At 43.0% G+C, this 20358-nt stretch overlaps 1 protein-coding gene across 5 annotated transcripts in view; it reads left to right on the plus strand.

The window, feature by feature from the left end:
• Positions 1-3903: 3903 nt before the first annotated feature.
• kdm4c (lysine demethylase 4C) overlaps positions 3904-20358 on the plus strand; it is a 353632-nt gene continuing 337177 nt past the window's right edge. For all 5 annotated transcript variants that reach the window (XM_033017965.1, XM_033017969.1, XM_033017967.1 and 2 more), the window contains exon 1: positions 3904-3998. The gene's annotated coding sequence lies outside the window, so the exon portion shown is untranslated. The remainder of the gene's footprint in view (positions 3999-20358) is intronic.

The raw sequence follows: 20358 nt of genomic DNA on the forward strand, positions 1-20358 counted from the left end.
CGCTGGTCGGCACAGACCTGGTGGGCCGAAGGACCTGTTTCTGCCCTGTATCTCTAAACTAAAAAAAACACTAAACAATTGTTATTAAGTTAAAGAAAAATAAATAAAAGAACGCTTGTTTAGAATAAGAAGTGAAACTCCAGGCTTGTGTTTTCTATCTTTTGCTACTTTTACAAATAACTGTAGTTTAGATAAATAAATAGTATAGTTTCCCAAACTGAAATAAAATGTCAATTTTAGTACAAAGAAAAAACAGTAAAAATGAACCTTGTGATGTATGTTAGCTGCTGATTGGAGACACCTTTCCTTCCAATTGCGTGAAGCAGCGACCTGTGCCGAGAGACGCCTGTGAGATGTGCTTGCTGTGCCTGGGGCCGCTTGCAGGGGCGCTGGGAGTAGTCACTACCGGGGGGCCGCCTGTTGGAGGCACTGCCGAGCGGTCCATGAACTCACAACAAACTCCAAAAATTGCAGATCTTTAGGTAACAATGAATGGGGTGCAGAACTCATTGGAAGAAATAAAACCAAAAAAAGCATCAGGGCCAGACCAGATACCAGCCCGATCAGATCAGAGCAGATACCAACCAGAGTTTTAAAGAATTTTCAGAAGTCTGTGGATAGCGGCGAACTCCCAGAAGATTGGCTGAATGCTAACATTGTTCCCATCTATAAAAAAGGAGATAGGATAAATCCTGCAAATTATCGCCTAGTTTCACTGACCTCCATACCATGCAAGATTCTCTTTCTTTCTTTTAAAATCTTTTAATTAATTTTTTTCAAAAGCAAAAACAAAACAACAACAAAAAAACCCAATAACGATAAACATAACAGTGATATTGATACATAGGGATCAGGATTACATTAATAACAAGTATAACCTAAGTATGAGTCCAGTGTCAAAATACACATTGGGTATAGACCTCCCGGTCTTAAGAAGGGTTTTGGCCCGAAACGTTGCCTATTTCCTTCGCTCCATAGATGCTGCTGCACCCGCTGAGTTTCTCCAGCACTTCTGTCTACCTTCGAATTTTCCAGCATCTGCAGTTCCTTCTTAAACACTCATCTGATTAAATTCTTAATCATTTACAGAACGATATATTGTCAAAATAGGAACAATAACAATCTCCGACTGTAAAAGCTATGTCCCACGGTACAAGTTCATTCTAAGAATTCTCTCGAGTTTGCCCTGATTCGAACTCAGAGATTTACGGTAATGGCCACTCGTCGGTACTCGGGGCTCTCGTGGACATTTTTCATCATGTAGAAAAATCTTCACGAGTCTTCCCGTGCTTACCTGCCATTAGCGATTCTTCCCGAGCACCTGCCGTTAACACTAAGAGACGTCCCCAAGCTCCGACGTACCCGCTACGTTCATTCTCCGTGCTTACCACGAGTTTGATTTTTTTAAAACTCGGGAGAGCTCTTGGAATGAACTCGTACCATGGGACAGGGCTATAACTCAGTCGGCTATCAATAACTCCCCGTCGCGGCTTCAGCCCCATAAGCCTCCAGAAAGCTGGAAGCTTCTTGCGGATTGTTAAAAAATTGGTTGTTACCATTAGGGAGTCGTATACGTAGTCTAGCTGGATAGAGCAAGGCAGGGCGCAGCTGTTTCTTAAACAACTCAGACATTACATTATGGAAAGGCATTCTCAGTCCCATAAGCTCACAGCTGTAATCAGGAACAATCCGAAACTTGCATCCTTCAAATTCAACCATGCCCAACTTTTTTGCTGCTCGGAGGATATTCTCCTTCATCTGCAGAAAGCGAAACCGAACGATCAGATGTCTCGGTTTATCTTTGAGACCAGTTTTCTTCCCGACCCTGTGTGCGTTATCCAAAATTGGAAGATTTTCATACTGCTCTATGTTGAAAGTCTCCTTTATCATTTTAGAGACATATTTTATAAAATTTTCCCCTTCTTGACCTTCAGGCAAACCAACAAATTGCAGATTCAGTCGACGGCTTCTGTTTTGCCAGATCCATGTTTTTAGTCTTGTATTGCTCGAGTGCCCGAGTATTTTCGTTCATTTGCCGTTCCAGTATTTCAATCTTCAAATCTCTTTCCTGGCCCAAGGTTTGCAAGTTATCAATTTGTTCCTTCTGTTCACGAGATTCATCTTGTAACATAATCAGCTTGTCTTGAACTTCCATCAATTTGCTCAAAATTCCTTTCATCATTTCTTCCAAACTGCAGAATCTTGTGTTCATTTCTCCGTTCATTTTCGATATTGCTTCTAAGGTACCAGAGTCAGAGGCTGCGCCTTCCCCACGCTCCTTCCTTGGAGAAGCTTTTTTTGCTCTTGTCTCCATCCTTTACACGATTGAAGCGCATAAAAGTGTTATCAACATTTAAAAAAAGGTTAGACTGTGTCTTAAAATCAAGTAATAACATGTAACATTGAAAGAGTGGTAAGCAAGGGGTTAAAAGTTAAGGGAGCAAACGACTGTTACAGCCTTACAGCATGCTGCCACTAGGAGAGTCCTGCAAGATTCTCGAACATATAATCCTCCGACATATTATGCACCATATTATGCACAAGGTACTAACAAACCACCAACATGGCTTTAGACAGGGTCGAGCAAGTGTAACCCCATTGGCGGGACTCATCCATGATATAGCCAGGTCACTCGATAACAAGGATCAGACTGACCTGATTATATTAGACTTAATAAGGCTTTTGATAAGGTTCCCCATAAGCGGCTCCTGTACAAGCTCAACCATGTAGGAATAGATGGCAACCTCTAAAAATGGATTGAGATCTTTTTGACAAGGAGACACCAGCGAGTTCTCTTGGGGGGAGAGACATCTATTGAAACTTCTGTGACATCAGGTGTAACACAGGGGACTGTCATGGGCCCATTGCTCTTCCTACTGTATATCAATGACATTCCAAATGCAGTTTTGTCCAGAGTTCGACTCTTCGCAGATGATGCCATAATTTATAGAGAGATTAAAACATCAGAAGACAGCTTGTCCTTACAGAAGGATCTGGATGCTCTCTGTGAGTGGGGGAAAAACCTGACAGATGTCATTCAATACAAGCAAATGTCATACCATGCTTGTCCCACACAAGATCAAACCACTTTTATCGGAATACAACATGGGTAGCCATACATTGCTTGCTGTCGACCATCATCCATATCTAGGAGTCGAATTAAGCAAAGATTTAAGTTCGGTGACGCATATTAATCAAGTGTCTAACAAGGCAAATAGAACTCTCGGGCTACTCAAGAGAAATTTTCACGCATGTAGTACATTCGTCAAAGAGAACGCCTACAAGCAATTTACAAGGAGATTCACAAAACCCTGTCTGAAGAAGGGTTTCGGCCCGAAACGTTGCCTATTTCCTTTGCTCCATAGATGCTGCCCCACCCACTGAGTTTCTCCAGCACTTTTGTCTACTCACAAAATCAACCATGCTTGCTGTGTCGGGGGCCGCCTGCGGGGGCGGTGTGGAGCGGTGCGTGTTTGCTGTGCCGGGGGCGGCGGCAGGGGGCGCTGTGGAGCGACCTGTGCCGGGGGCTGCCTGCGGGGGCGATGTGGAGCGGTCCATGCTTGCTGTGCCGGGGGCTGCCTGCGGAGGCGGTGTAGAGCGACCTGTGCCGGGAGCTGCCTGCGGGGGCGCTGTGGAGCGACCTGTGCCGGGAGCTGCCTGCGGGGGCGATGTGGAGCGGTCCATGCTTGCTGTGCCGGGGGCTGCCTGCGGGGGCGGTGTGGAGCGGTCCATGCTTGCTGTGCCGGGGGCTGCCAGCGGGGGCGGTGTGGAGCGGTCCATGCTTGCTGTGCCGGGGGCTGCCTGCGGGGGCGGTGTGGAGCGGTCCATGCTTGCTGTGCCGGGGGCTGCCTGCGGGGGCGCTGCCAGGACCGGGCCGCAGTGCGCGTGCGCGGGCCCCGCTCCGTCACTGTCACCGTCACCGTCACCGTCACCAGCTGGCGGCGGAGAGCGAGTGGAGCGAAGCTGCGGGCGAGTCCGTCGCGTCCCAGCCCCTCAGCGTAAGTGACGGCCTCGGCCGGTGCAAGGAGCGGGGAGAGCAGCGCAGCGCGGACTGTCCGCGCCCCCGGGGGGAGGAAGGGGAGGGACGGCCGCTGGGTGCAGGCCTCGGGCGCCGGTGCCGCCCGCCCCGGGTTGGGTGGCGCTTGTCGCCGGGAGCGGAGCGTCTGCTGCGGCTGCTGCTGGTGGTGGAGGTGCTGGGCCGCTGGTCACCGATTACTGGACACCAGCTGAGCTGCCATCAGCAGCCTACAACCCCCATGGTCCCTGCACTCGTCAGCCCCTCAACCAACATTATTGGATCCCCCCCCCCCATCCAGGACACTGCAGATGCTGGAATCTGCAGCAAAAATAAACAAATTGCTGGAGAAAAATATGAAGTGCCTTCTTCAAACTCTTTGCCAACTTTTATCCTCCCTACTACAATCAGTCTGAAGCAGGGTCCAGATCCAAAACGTCCCATGTCCATGTTCTCCATCCATTCTGTCTGACCCGCCGTTACTCCTGCTCAAGATTTCAGCATCTGCAGTTCCTTGTGTCTCCATCTAACTGCGGGAGAAACTTGTTTGTACCAAAACATTAGGTTAAACATTTGATTCACTGTTGTAAATAAGTTATTCGTACTGAAATGGTTAAATCTGGAGATGTCACAGTTGGCCCTTCATCATGGGGACCACAAGAGATTGCACCTGCTGTAAACTTGAACAAAAATACACTTTCATCAGGCTAAAGAAGGGTCCTGACCTAAAGTCATTTGTCCATTCCCCTTCACAGATGCTGCCTGATCTGCTGTTTGTCGTAAATTGTTATTTTGCTCGAGATTCCAGCATCTGTAGTCTCTTGCATCTTAATTATTGTATAGCGGACTGAGAAATGGGAACTTTTTAAATCAGTACATTATGCCTAGGTATTTTGGTAAGCTAATCACAGACTTCCTGTTGTTTCATTGGCAGTTACAAATAGGACTGAATGATCCAGCCCTAATATGTAAATTACATCCGTTTAACTTTGTACGTTAAGGAGCTAGCTGATTGATTTTATTTTTGAATTGGTTAAATTAATTATTGTTAGTGAATTGAGGATTTGATTTGAAATAGATTTGTCTTATGCTTTCAAAAGCAAATCTGAAATCATTTACGTATACTGAAGTTGGAAATAAGAATAAGCAAAAGGACCAAATCTTGGAAACTGGATGCAAAATTAAAAGTACTGAAGGTAGACAGTAAATAACTTAATATTTGTAAACAAAATATCTCAGATTTATATTGGGTTGTGTCAATTTATTAAATACACTCTTTTGAAAGGTTGAGCCCCTGTAATTAGTTCCTCAGTGATATTGACCAGTACTGTTTAGTAAACAGAGTACTTAGTTTTTCAAAGGAAATGGTTCGGCTGATTATTTCATTTGTAAAATTATATTGAAGTCCATAATGTCTTCTAATATCTTGACGGGTTGTTATTGTTTTCAAATCTTGCTGTAGTATTTCAGAGAGTTGGCTTTGTTTATAGTCAGTTCTCCTGATGCAGGTAGTTCTGCTATAACACAACAGACACCTTCTTAAGAAATTACGTGTTGGAGAAAATCACATAACAAAAACAATTACGTCAATTTGGAGGCGGTGGGTGGGTGGAGCGGGTGGAGTGTGAGGGTTTTCAAAGATAAAGGTTATTTCATAGCTATTAATTTATTTTTTGTTGTAAGCTAAAATTACTAAAGCCTATATTCATGTGCATTATAACTAATTTGCCAGCATAACCCAGCATAACCCAAATAGTATTCCCGAATGCATCACTTGCATTATATCTGATTGGTGTTATGGAAAAACGTTATAGCAAAATGTAGTTTGAAATACATATATTTTGGAGGGCTAGGTTCCTTTAAGTATATGAAGTTATAGCTGAGACAAACAGAAATGACTTAACTGAACATTGAAATTACATTTGACATTAGCTATAATTTCAAATGATGACATTTCAACCAGTAACTACTAACACAGGAAAGTGATTGCATGGGCAAGATAAATTCCCTGGTGATATTGTGGTTAAGCAGAGAATCTCTGTACTTAGTTTAGTTTAGAGATACAGCATGGAAACGGGCCCTTCGGCCCACCAAGTCCATGTCGAGCATCCATTTTTCATTCATACGTTCCATGTTACTCTGCTGTCTCATCCATTGCCTGCACACTAGGGGCGATTTAAAGAGGCCAGAGGGATGTGGGAGGAAACCGGTTCACCCGAAGGAAGTCTATGAGGTCACAGGGAGAATGTGCAAACTCCGCATAGAACAACACCCAAGGTCCGAATTGAACCCGGGTGACCGGCGCTGTGAGGCAGCAGTTTCACCAGTGGCACCACTGTGCCGCCCTTTGTCGAATAACTTGATTTGTGTTGTGTTGTGGTTGAGATTTGTGTTGATTTGCTACAACATCATTTCTCATCTTGCATCACAGCTTCTTTGTTGCCACCATTTCTTTGCAACAGTTAATACACTTTGTGACCTGCTAATTTTAAATTGGCAAGGATTGTGGACGAGCTGGTTTTAGCCGTTTTATGCTGCCAGTTTTCTGCGACATATTAAAATTTTACTTAATTATCTTGTTTCTAACATTCAGTTGGAATATGTTTTAGATTACTGATTTTAGATTACTGATGAACGATTGACCTGAAATATTAACTGGAGGAACTGCAAAGGTTTTGCTAAATTGGTTTCAACTTGCTCAATGGGCTAGATTTTGCAGTCATTTCCCATTCAATAGTGTGTGCATTAGATTTGCCATGCAAACTTCAACTTTAAAATGTCACCAAAAATGCAGCTGATAATATTGCAGAATTTGGGATCTGATGTAAGATCACTGATTCAAAATATTTCTTGTTTCTTTCTACAGATGCCACCTACTGGCTGAGTATTTCCAGCTTTTTTTTCCATTTTAGATTTTCAGCATCTGCTTTATTGTACTTTTGTATTGAAGAATTGTAAACACAAAATAACTGCAGCAGGTTTAGTACCTGCAGCAACTTGGTGAGATTCATTACATGCGGCAGTGTGGCTGAAAGAGAAATACAGTTTTTGTGTAGGTAAAGACAGAGTGATGTAACTTAGCCATGAACTGTTGGGAATTGTCAGTTAAATGCTCATTTCCCTCTTGCCTAAAGTGGTTGTACTGTTTACAATGAATTGTGGTTGGTATCATAAGCTGGAGTTGTTTTGAGATCATTATTTTTGCTAAGTGTTGAATAGAATATATAGGTTCAAGTTCATTGTGGACTCTTATACATCGGCGAGACCAAACACAGATTAGGCAATCGCTTCGTGGACCACCTTCGCCTGAAGCAAACTGGTCTCTCCCAGTTGCTGGAACTTTAATTCTCCTTCCCATTCCTACACAGACCTTTCTGCCCCCAGTCTCTTCCACTGCTAGAGTGAGGCTAAATGCAAATTGGAGGAACAGCATCTCATATTTCGCTTGGGCAGCTTAAGCACAGTGGTATGAATATGGATTTCTTTCACTTCAGGTAGCCCCGGCATTCCCTCTCTCTATCCCTCCTCCACCCAAGTCGCCACTAGCTTCTCATTTTTACCCTACAAACAGCTTACAATGGCCTATTTTACTTCGGAGTCACGTGAGTGACTACGTGAAGAACCCGCCAGGGCGCATGCGTGTCATATCGCTACACGCATTGCGAAACGACAGGCGGGGTGGAACGACGTTCCCCCGCAGCGGCAAGTTTAAAAGCCGGGACCGACAGGTAAGTGGTTACTCTGTGGTCTTTATTTTTCCCATACTGTTTCACAGGTGGGGAAAGGATGGACAAATCCAAAAAATCAACCAGAGCTGCGACAAAGCTGGCGGGGGAGGACCGCGGAGTTGCGGGCAGCCAGCAGCGGCCGGCGGCACAGGAATCACCCGTAATGGGATCAGCTGTGCCCGACTTAGCCCCCCGCACCGGCCAGATCAACACCGCGGCCGGGCGGGAAGGCAAAAAGAAAAACAAACAGAGCCGTTGACTCTGAGGAGTCCGACTTTGAGGAGCCACGAGCGGCCAGCGACCGTGCACGCTGGAGCCGGATGGAACGGCTCATGGAGCAAATGCTCCAACGTGACAGACTCCGGGAGATGGAGTCTAGTCACCGTGGGTCATATATAACACCCACAGCAGCACCTTACGTAGGGCTGCACAGTGCATCTCCCTCGTCAGAGGGGAGTACTGGGGGTCAATTCTGGTCAACCCCGAAGAGGGGTTTGCTGAACAAACTGCAGGGGGTGCAGGAAGGCGAAAATCTACTGGACATGGTGTCCAACTACATACAGCCGGATCAGACTGGACGGAACCTAGAACAGAAACTAGCTGCCAGCATTGATGTCCTGTCATTCAAGCAACTACAGGAACAGGCTGTGATGGACACCACTGCCAAATATCTGGCACCAGGAAATTGTGTATCCCTGAATGTTCCAGTCATGAATAATTGTATCTGGAAACACGTCGGAGCAGCAGTTAGAAGCATGGATGTCAAGTTCCAGAGAATACTAAAACTACTAACAGCAGGGATCACAGCATTCGCTCGCACAGTGGATGGGAAGGAAATGTCGCAAGAACAACAGGATGCACTGGCACTATTCTGCAATACGCAGTATGAAATCAATAGTGTCAGAAAGAGTGCCATCCGACCTGCCTTAAACCCAAAATTTGCAGGCCTGTGCAAACCTGGAGCCACAAAGCCACCAATATTATTATTTGGTGGAAACCTGTCCAAGCAGGTTAAGGAGCTCGATGAGAAGGCAAAAACCCTGGGGCTCATAAAGGCGACAACAGCCAGGACCTCCCACAGCCACAGACAGCACCCTTACGCACCCACCAGCAGAACTGGAGAAGCTGGTGAAAGCTCAAAGGCCGGGCGTACAGGACAGCAGTTTTTTTTAGGCCATGGCCCAGACCGGCCTTCGTGGAAAATGCGCAAACCCCAAACCCAAACCCGGACACCGGCGCCTCAACCTCCTCGAAGACCACACAGGAAGAAGTAAACCTTCCACTGGTAACCATGGAGGTAGGTGGGTCTGGTCCTTTACAAATTATAGGAAATGTGGATAATACACATATCGGTGGGAGATTACACTTCTTTTGGGAGGCATGGAGTGCATTGACAACAGACACCTATATCCTAAACAGTATCCAGGGATATACCATTGAATTTGTGCACAAAAATAGCCCCCCAGTTCAGCATGTACCGAACCGAACGTTCGTACTTTCACGAAAAGAAAAATTAGAAGCACATGCTGAACTGGTGAGACTTCACGCAAAGGGGGTAATTGAAAAAACCCAACACGATTCTCTGGAATTTGTGTCTAATATCTTTACCAAAAACAAAAAAGATGGTGGTTGTCGCATCATCATAGATTTGACCAACTTGAATACATATGTGCAATATATTCATTTCAAAATGGATACCTTTGTTACTGCCAAACAATTGATTTCCGAAGGCTAATTCATGGCTAGCATCGACTTAAAAGATGCTTACTATTCAGTGCCTATACGGACTGACCACAGACGTTATTTAAAATTCAACTGGATGGGGCAGCACTGGCAGTATAGAGCTCTACCAAATGGATTAACATCAGCCCCCAGGCTGTTTACAAAAAATTTGAAACAAGCCCTAGCGTTTCTTCGGAAACAAAAACATATGATCGTGGCCTATCTAGATTACATATTGATTGTGGGCAAAACTTTGGAATTAGCCAAACTAGCTGTATCAGCCACCAAACAATTGTTTGAGAAACTGGGGTTTATCATCCATCCAGTTAAATCTAAACTAACGCCTTCCACCATAATGGATTATTTGGGGTTCACTATTGACTCAGTTCACATGTCGGTGACTTTACCAAAGGACAAGGCTACAGTCTTAATTGAGGCCTGCAACAACCTCATTGACATCAGTGAACCATCTATCAGATTGGTAGCAAGGGTGATTGGCAAAATAGTGGCTGCTTTTCCAGCCACACAATTTGGACCTTTGTATTATCAAAATTTACAAAGGGCAAAAATACAAGCACTCAAAATTAATGCTGGTCATTTCGACAGACCAATGAAGCTACCAATCAAAGCAATTATGGAATTAAAATGGTGGAGGGATAACATTCGGCATTGTTCCAGCCCTATTATTATCAGCAACCCCTCAGTGGTGCTACAAACTGATGGCAGTGCGCTTGGTTGGGGTGCAACCAATTCCATCTCCAGTTGTGGAGGTAGATGGAATGCACAGGAGGCATCATTACTACAGACACTTGGCATAAACTACCTGGAAATGTTGGGTGCGTTCTATGGCCTAAAGTCATACTGTTCTGGAATATATCACCAGCATGTTAGACTACAGATTGACAATACCACCGTGGTGGCATATATTAACCATATGGGTGGAATCAAATCGACATCATGTGACAATCTGGCTAATACAATTTGGCAATGGTGTATCCAGAGAAATATTTGGATATCAGCTACTTACCTACCAGGTAACCTAAATTCAGTGGCAGACACCAGGTCACGCAAATTCAATGAAAACATCGAATGGATGTTGGATATAAAAGTATTTGCTGAAATTGTAGCACAGTATGGAACACCAGATATCGATCTATTTGCATCTAGACTCAATCACCAGTTACCAAACTATGTTTCTTGGGAACCAGACCCTGGGGCATCAGCGATAGATGCTTTTTCGCTGCATTGGGGGAAATTGTTTTTCTATGCATTCCTTTCTGCCTCATCAGTCGGGTATTACGCAAAATACAACAAGACTCGGCGTCTGGTATTTTGGTAGTGCCCGATTGGCCTACTCAACCATGGTTCCCTGTGATACTCGACATGGTCTTAGAACCATGTATCACCATCCTGAAACGACCAGATTTGTTGGTTCATCCCGTAACTGGGGATAGCCATCCATGTCATAAAACGACAAACTTATTAATTTGTATAGTCTAAAGAAACCTCTACTGGAACTGGGACTGACGGACCGAACATTGAACATTATCTCAGCGGCTCACAGGCAGTCCACCAAAAAACAATATCTGGTATACATCAGGAAATGGGAGATATATTGTCACAGAAACAACATCACTTACAGCTCGATGAACATAACGTCTGTTCTGGAATTCCTGGCAGGCCTCCATTATGATGAGGGGCTCAGTTACAGTGCCATTAATTGCGCCAGAAGTGCCCTTTCAGCATATCTATGGCGAGGATCAGAGCGTCATTCTGTTGGGACTCACCCCCTGGTAACCAAACTTATGAGGGGAATTTTTATATCAATCCCCCAAGAACCGGGTACTCTCAAATATGGGATGTGAGTATTGTCCTAACGTTGCTAAGGAACTGGTCTCCAGCAACAGCTCTGTCCCTGCAAAAGCTGACGCATAAAACAGTCATGCTGATGGCTTTGGTCACAGCACAAAGGGTACAGTCTTTACATAAGTTAAGGCTGGACATTATGACTTCTTCAACAAAAAATATAACTTTTCATATTCACGAATTAGTCAAACAACAGACCGGGATCATCAGGCCTCAAAATAGAATTCAGGGCCTGCCCTATAGATGATCGTCTCTGTATAATAAGACATTTATTGTTATATATGGAGAAACCAAAAACATCAGAGGCAATGAGATGGCACTACTAATCAGCCACAAGCAACCCCACAAAAAAGTGTCGGTTCAAACTATTTCCAGATGGCTGAAACAGGTTTTAACAACAGCTGGGGTGGATACTAACATATTCAAATCTCATTCCACCAGGGCTGCAGCTACATCGGCAGCTATGGAGTTGGACGTACCGATGGACCAAATCCTGGAGACAGCAGGATGGTCAAGGGAAAAAACGTTCCAACAATTCTACCATAAACCAGTGGTTAAACCTGGAACTTTTGCAGAATCAATTTAAAGTTCTGTAATATGATTTCACCCCATAAAATAGGGGCTATAATTTGTTGTTAATAAATTTATCATGGATTTTCAATATCAGATTCATGTTTAAACATGTTAGCACAATTCCTCCCTTAGTCAATTAAGGCAGATGTGATGCATAGACTCGTTTCCACGGCATGAAATCACAGAGCTTTGAAATCTTCACGTAGTCACTCACGTGACTCCGAAGTAAAATAGTAAGATTAAACGAGAACTTACCAGTTCGAAGTTTGATCATTATTTTATAAGGAGTAACGTTGAGGGATTACGTGCCCTCCGCTCCCACCCTTGATCATAAAGTTCAACTGGTAGCCTCTTCTCTAATCTTACTATGTTCAGTCATTTACTGTTATCTGTGATTTCACACCGCTGCTTTGAAGAATGACACGCATGCGCCCTGGCAGGTTCTTCACGTAATCCCTCAACGTTACTCCTCATAAAATAATGATCAAACTTCGAACTGGTAAGTTCTCGTTTAATCTTACTATTTCCTTTATCATAGTTACTTTTTTGCATATCTCATTCATTGTTCTTTTTTTCTCCATATCACCGTCTATATATTTTGGGCAGTGAGCAGGTGCAATAGATCTGCACGGGAAGGTAGACGCTCCCATCCCCATGAGTCTCGGGCAGATGGGGCTCGTCAGCCTGGGAAGGCAGTCCATCTAGGGAAAATTCTGATTTAAAACCTTCACTACCTTGGGGCCATATCCAGTCATGGAAAAGGCCCCTGGAGTAGACCTCAAGAAAATCTGGAGTCGAAGCCCCTAAGGCAGTTCGTCGTTGTTTACAACCTCGCTCTAGCAGCTCCTGCAACGGCGCTGATGCCAAACTGTAACGATCCTGCTGTTCCTTTGGATCGATCAGCGACGAGGAGAAGGGGGACGTGCTGCATGGGCAACATCCTGTCCTTCATATGACATCGCCCAGGCTTGCATCCGACCACGCAATCCTGCAAACTAGGATGCATCACCCATGGTCAGTCATGACCGGGGAGGGGGCTGCTACAACACCGTCTATATCTCTCGTTTATCTCTCCCTTATCCCTAACAAGTCTGAAAGGGCTCGACCCGAAACGTCACCCATTCCTTCTCTCCAGAGATGCTGCCTGTCCCACTGAGTTACTCCAGCTTTTTGTGTCGCTTCAGAATATATAGGTTGTTCTGCTACAAGATAATCTACTCAAGGTATGTCTACCTTGAAGAAGTTCTCCTCTCTCCAACGAGAGTCCAGCAACATCTTCTCTCACTGCTCTCCCTCTGTGATTACTCCAGCTCTCCGACTCTACGAACAATGATCTATCCTATATTTTCCTTGATCTCCATCCCCTTTGCCCTGTTTTCACACATTCACACTTCCTTTATCCATCTATCTCCCTTCCCCTGATAGTCTGAAGAAGGGTCTCGACCCGAAACGTCACCCATTAATTACTTCTCTCCAGAGATACTACTGTCCCGCTGAGTTACTCCAACATTTTGTGTCTGTCTCTGCTATGTCGTGTTCCTAAGAAACTTATAGAAACTTACAATAACAAATGTATCTTTTCAGACAGGAATTTCAAAAATAAAGGCATTGTCATTAGCGATATTTATATTTGTTATGCCAAACTAAATATACGTGAGGCTGAATGTTACATTGTTTAATAGAGTTTAGTTGCACAAGTGTCACTGGAAGCAAGAGTCAAGAGTGTTTTATTGTCATATGTCCCAGATGGGACTAAAGTTCTTGCTTGCTGCAGCACAACAGAATATGTAAACATAGTACATAACGGGGGAAAAAAAGTTCAGTGTGTGTATATATACACATTCACACATACTCAATAAATAAACAAATATAGTGCAATAATAATAATAATAGTCGTAGTTCAGAGCTTATTTGCTGTCGTGTTTAATAGCCTGATGGCTGTAGGGAAGAAATTGTTCAACAACCGTGAGGGAATTGCATCTCTGGAGAAAAGGAATGGGTGACATTTTGGGTTGGAATTTCTGAAGAAGAGTTCTGACCCAAAACATCACCTATTCCTTTCCTCCAGAGATGCTACCTGACCTATTGAGTCATCTTAATGGAGTTGGCAGAAAGTGTAAAGGATGACCCGTTGAAAGCAAAAGGAAATTAGGTGGAAACCAAGGGCCAGGGGCACTGTCCTGAGTTGGTCTAGGAAGGAGGGTGGAGGTGGTAGTGAGAGCAGGGGTGCAGGAAATAGATAGGTTCAATAATCCGTCCATATTGGCTTTGGGGTAACGAGTTCAGGAAAAAGGAAAACATATCAAAGATATCAGTGCAGAAGGTCTCCTCATCAGAACAAACATGGCAGAGACAGAAACCCGGGGGAGAGTAGAATGGAATTCTTGGAGGAGGCAGGGTAGGGGATAGTATACAAAAGATAACTAAGAGTTTATGGGTTTGTAATTGATGTTTATGGATAGCCTATAAGACACAGATCCAAAATGAGTAAGGTAGAATCAGAGATGGACCATATGAAGGTGAGAACAGAGTGGAAATTGGTAGTAAAAAGTATGAAATTTGCATTCTGTATTAGAGCAAGAAGCAGCACCAGTGCAATTGCCTTTGTACCAGAAAGAGAGTTGGGAGAGCTTGAAACCGTGTTCTACGTATCCCACAAAAAGACAGGTGATGCTTGGAGCCGACAGCTACACCCTTTAGTATTTGATATTTCCACCCTGAGAAAAAGACTTTATCTAACCTTTCAGTTTCTCTCATAATTTTATATACTTCTATCAGGTCGTCCCTCAGCCTTCAACACTCCAATATAATCAATATAATATGCGTCAGTAGATAGGGTGATTATGGGGTAAAAGGAGCAAATTAATAATATTAATATAATATCAAGGGGGTAATTAGCGTTAGTGGGGGGGGGGGGGGATAGTTAGTGTGTGTGACGCTGCATGCCGCCTCCCCCCCCCCCCCCCCCCCCCCCCCCCCCCACAACCACACGTTGGGGGAACAGACCCAACGGGTCTGCACTTGGTCTAGTATTTAATATTAGCTGAGTAAAACCGCATGTACTCACTTGTTGATTGATGTCTATGTTTATAGAATTGAAAGGATGAAATGATTAAGTATAAATCTATGGATCAAAACAATTATGATACACAGTTGAGAATCAAATTGGAATTATAATTGTGTCTTGGGGCTTCCAATACAAATTAATTTATTGGTGAGTTCCCAACTATAAATGTTCAGATGTGTAGGAAGGAAAAGCAGATGCTGATTTAGACAAAAATTGCTGGAGTAATTCAGCAGGACAGGCAGCATCACTGGATAGAAGGAAGGAGTTTTGGATAAAGACCCTTTTTCAGACTGAGTCAGGGGAGAGGGAGATACAGAGGTAAGGAAGTGCAGGGTGTGAAAATGAGACAAAGGGGAGGGAGATCAAGGAACATGTAGAATAGATTATTGTTAGCTAGGAGAAGGTAACAACAAAGCAAACAGATAAAATGTAATTGCGGATAATCAGACTGGCCGGAGAACTGGGAAGGGGGAGGGATGGAGCGAGAGGGAAAGCAACGGTTACTTGAAGTCAGAGGTCAATATTCATGCTGCTGGGGTGTAAACGGCCAAAGCGAAATATGAGGTGCTGTTCCTCCAATTTGCACTGGGCCTGACACTGACAATAGGCAGGCCCAGGACATAAAGGTCAATATGGGAATGGGAGGGGGAATTAAATGTTCAGAGATGGGGGTTTGGATTATTGTGTGCAGTACTGATCACCCCATTAGGGGAAGGATGTGGAAGCTATGGCGAGCGTCCAAGATGTTTAGAGAATGCTACCTGAATTAGAGAATATTACCTACAAGGAGAGATTGGATTGTTTTCTCTGGAAAGCTAGAGGTAGGGGAGAGACCTGATAGATGTATGTAAATTTATGAGAGTCATAGAAAGGGTAGGGAGAAGCTTTTTCCAATGGTGGAAATGTCAACAACTGGAAGGCAGAGCATTAAAATGAGAAGGACAAGGTTCAAATGAGCTGTGTGGGGCAAGTTTCCTATAGAGAGTGGTGAGAGCCTGGAAGACACCGGGGTGGTGGCTTTGGAGAGGATCAGAGGATATTACCTATAAGGAGAGATTGGATTGTTTTCTCTGGAATGTCAGAGGTTGAGGGGGTGACCTGATAGAAGTATATAAAATTAAGAGAGGCATAGATAAGTTAGACAGAATCTTTTTCCCCAGGAAGGAAATGTAATGACTAGAAGGCATATCTTTAAGGTGAGAGGGACAAAGTTTAATGGAGATGAGTTTTTTTATACAGAGGGTGATGAGTGTCTGGAACGGCTGCCAAAGGTGATGGTAAAAGGCAGATATGATATTGGTGTTCAAGGTGCTTTTGTAGAGGTACATGATATGCAGGGGATGGAGAGATATAGATCACATGCAGGCAGGGATTAGTTTAACAGCATGGACATTGTGGGGTGAAGGGCCTGTTCCTGTGCTGTAATGTTCTATATACACACTCACACCCTCCTCCATCTATTTCCCTGAAAATACGTATATTAATATGCAGACATTTGGTTTCAGTTTATCAGCTGTTCCATGACTTGCTGTTTGTGGGTTTGTGAGATAAGTGTGCAAACATGTCCCACTGCAGTGATGATGCACTGACATGCCACACCTTTGTCATTACCAATTTATGTCTGCTTTTAAAATTAAAGCTGTAAAATTGATGTTGCCTGTTTAAGTGAAATTTATAATATTTTATAATTGCTTTACTTTTTTGTGCTTTCTTTGTTTAAGAAGAATTTTATACTCTGGTTTAGTTTTACATATATGGATTTATTATGTATCCAGTTGCATTATTTCTTTATTGTTTATTGTTTAGAATGCAGAAGTCTTCTTGATAATTTGATTTTGGGAATATTCTGCATTTTAAAGCACTAATGAAAAATGTTGATTGAATTTTGTCCGCAAACTGCCCCACCCAAACTCTCCCAACTACCCCATCCAGTCTGAACAAGGGTCTCAACCGAAAATGTCATCTGTCGATGTTCTTCAGAGATGCTGCCTGAGCCGCTGATTTGCCCCAACACTTTGCGTCTTTTTTGTAAACCAGCATCTGCAGTTCCACGTGTTTTATTCCTTTTGTCTTGGCTGAACACTGTAAATCTTTCCACAGAGAACTCTAATTAAAGTAGGACTGACTTGGCAATTCCAAGGTGAATTAACAATATGACTTATTATTAGTCATGACATTGAGGCACTGCATTATTTTCTTTAAAATTAGTTGGTATTCTGGAAAAAATATGATGCCTGTTTATTCCCTGCCACAGAATGTAGTTGAGGGCAGTTCATTGGCTATATTTAAGAGGGAGTTAGATGTGGCCCTTGTGGCTAAAGGGATCAGGGGGTATTGCGAGAAAGCAGGTATAGGATACTGAGTTGGATAATCAGCCATGATCATATTGAATGGCGGTGCAGGCTCGAAGGGCGAATGGCCTACTCCTGCACCTATTTTCTATGTTTTTATGTTTCTATGTTTCCCGCTTGGCGACTTAGATTTCCAATGTTGATATTAATAAAATAAAATAATTACGTATTTCAGAATAAATGACAAAGTGCCTTTGAAGACTGTTTCTATGAAATAAAATCTAGAATAGTAATTACAGTTGTCTCATTCTTGGAAATGTTCTGTTGCTTTTTTAAGGAGTTGGTGTGTAAGTGATGTGAGATTAAGTGAAGAAGTATGGTTATGCCCTGGTAAAAGTTTTGTTTTGCATGCTGTTCTCATCAGAAAGATGAAGGCGACTGCTTCTCCTCCTCAGAATTTGAGCCTTTGAGTGTCGTTTTCAAATGATTTGAACTTTTGAAATTTGAATTAAAGTTTCTTATATTGTCGATAGATTAGATTTCTAGATGTGCAAGATTCTCATAGAAATTTGTGCCAAAATGTTCATTAAATCATATTGCTCTCACCGTTCCTTAATGGTCTCACAAATTCCTTATCACATTGAAATTGGACATATTTGAGAAATGATAATCCTTCTCATCATGTGCACCATACCATTTGTTATCCCAATATTAGTGTGGTCATACTTCCAGCCATCCAGCTGTTAAATGCTAGAATTTTCTCTCCAGATTACTTCTTATCAGCTCTCCAAAACCATGTAGGATATCACTCCGTTGCAGGACTGAGAAGCTTTCTTTCAAATGGGATGTTAGTCAGATGTATAGATTGCACTCATATTTTGAAGAAAATCAGGGAAGGTATGCCCGGTATCCTGGCAAAATGTTTATTTGTCAATCAATATTTCTAAACTAGATAATCTACTCTGTTTGTAGTTCTCAGGGTAGTTTAGTTTATTGTCATATGTACCGTGGTACAGTGGGAAGCCTTTATTTTGCATAATGTTTAATGCAAAATAAAGTCCAATAAAGTTAGTCCGAGGGTCTCCAATGAGGTAGATGGCAGGTAAGATGCTCTCCAGTTGATAACAGCTGGGAAGAAAATGTCGCGGAATCTGGAGGTATATGTTTTTACACTTCTATAACTCTTGCCTGATGGGAGAGGGGAGAAGAAGGAATGTCCAGGGTGAGACATCCTTGATTACGTTGGTGGCCTTGCCAAAGCAGCGTGAAGTGTAGATGGAGTCAAGTGAAGGAAGATAGATACAGAATGCTGGAGTAACTCAGCAGGTCAGGCAGCATCTCTGGAGAAAAGAAATATATAAAATTTCGGGTTTAGACCCTTTTTCAGACAGTCAGGGGAGAGGAAAACTGGAGGTATGAAAAAGTACAGAATAAATCAGAGCCGTCACCGATGACTCTGGAAATGGGGAGCCCACAATGGTCCATTTTTGGCTGTGGAAGAGGTGTTAATGAAGGGATACGAACAGTGATACTAACAAAATGACTAGGGTGGGGGAGGGAGGGGGAGAGAGGGAATGCAAAGGTTACTTGAACTTAAAGAATTCATCATGGATTGTAAGCTGCCCAAGAGAAATATGAGGTTGGTTTGCACAATGGTCTGGGCTGCGTCCACAATTCTTTCCATAACACTTCGTTGGATCTTAGATGTCACATTCCCAATATTATCTCAGTAATTATACTTCAAATACGTTTCATTGTCTGTCAAACTCTGAGATATCTTGAGATTGGGTAAGACCGGAGAAGTGACATTTTATTTTGACTGCGGATTCACTTTTGAGCTAGACCTCTCGTTCTGTTGCCAGCACAATATCCACAGTTAGGTCACAGATCCATCTCCACTTGGGAAAGGCCAAACTCCATGATGTTCATTATCTAGGAATGTGTGGGCTGCTCCCAGTTGGCTATAGACTCGAGTTTCCTCTTCCCAAACTACTGAAAATAAGGTCAAGGATGCAAATAATCTCCAGTGTGTTTCCATCTTTTAAAATCTGTGATGAATAAAAAAACATAGGTGCACATATAATTTTTAATCAGTTATAAATATAATATTAATTAGCTGGTCTTGATGTTTTCCTGTAGACTAAATAGTGAATAGTTTTGTATGTTATCACCACTGTTGATAACGGCAGAATAGCCATTGTCATAGGTTTTTTATTATCTGACTGATGAAAAGCTAACATTGAATGCCAGCCACTAAAACAAGGCCCCAACATTTTGCAAACGAAGCGGCAAATAAGACAGATGCTCCAGAAAAGGCATGGTCAAAAAATGGAAAGGAAGTAGATTCTTTCAGAAAGCAAGATAACTTAAAAACAGGAAAGCATGGCGTTTAGATTATTTTAATAAATTTTCACAGATATTTTGTGCCTATAGGGAGGTTTCTCGGTAGTCGGGTCACGACCCATGACCCGTACTGTTGCTACGCTACTCCAAATGGAGTACATGCGATGAACTGCAGGTAGGCACTTACCATTGTTTCCAGCGTAGCGGGCCCGTTAAAACCCGCTGAAATTGTCAATTTTTGCGCTGTAAATAATTATGGAAATCGGGATAAGTGTGAGACATTTAGCATACTTCAGAATTCCAAAAGTGAGGAGAAATTACGGTAGATAGAAACGAGAGCTGAAGGGTCAACAACAGCCAGAGTGCTTGGCGAACATTGGCCGTTTGCTCACTGCATTTCATCAACTAAGGCATTATTTGTGTTTTTTCTTGATTCCTTTGGCATCTAAAAAGTTTCAGAAGTGATAAATCTGGCTGTAATTTTTTTAAATCGCCCTTGGTTCTCGTGGGTTTTTACATACAAAATGAAAACGCATCTGAAGAAAAATTTACAGCCAGATTTATCACTTCTGAGAATTTTTAGATACCAAAGGAATCAAGAAAAAACACAAATAATGCCTTACTTGATGAAATGCAGTGAGCAAACGCGATAATTCCCAATATTTTCAATGTTTACCAAGCACTTTAGCTGCTGTAGTCCCTTCAGTTCTCGCTTCTCTATACCTTCATTTCGCTTCACGTTTGGAATTCTAA

The sequence above is a fragment of the Amblyraja radiata genome, chromosome 3, assembly GCF_010909765.2.
Source record: "Amblyraja radiata isolate CabotCenter1 chromosome 3, sAmbRad1.1.pri, whole genome shotgun sequence".
In the NCBI taxonomy this organism is placed as follows: Eukaryota; Metazoa; Chordata; class Chondrichthyes; order Rajiformes; family Rajidae; genus Amblyraja; species Amblyraja radiata.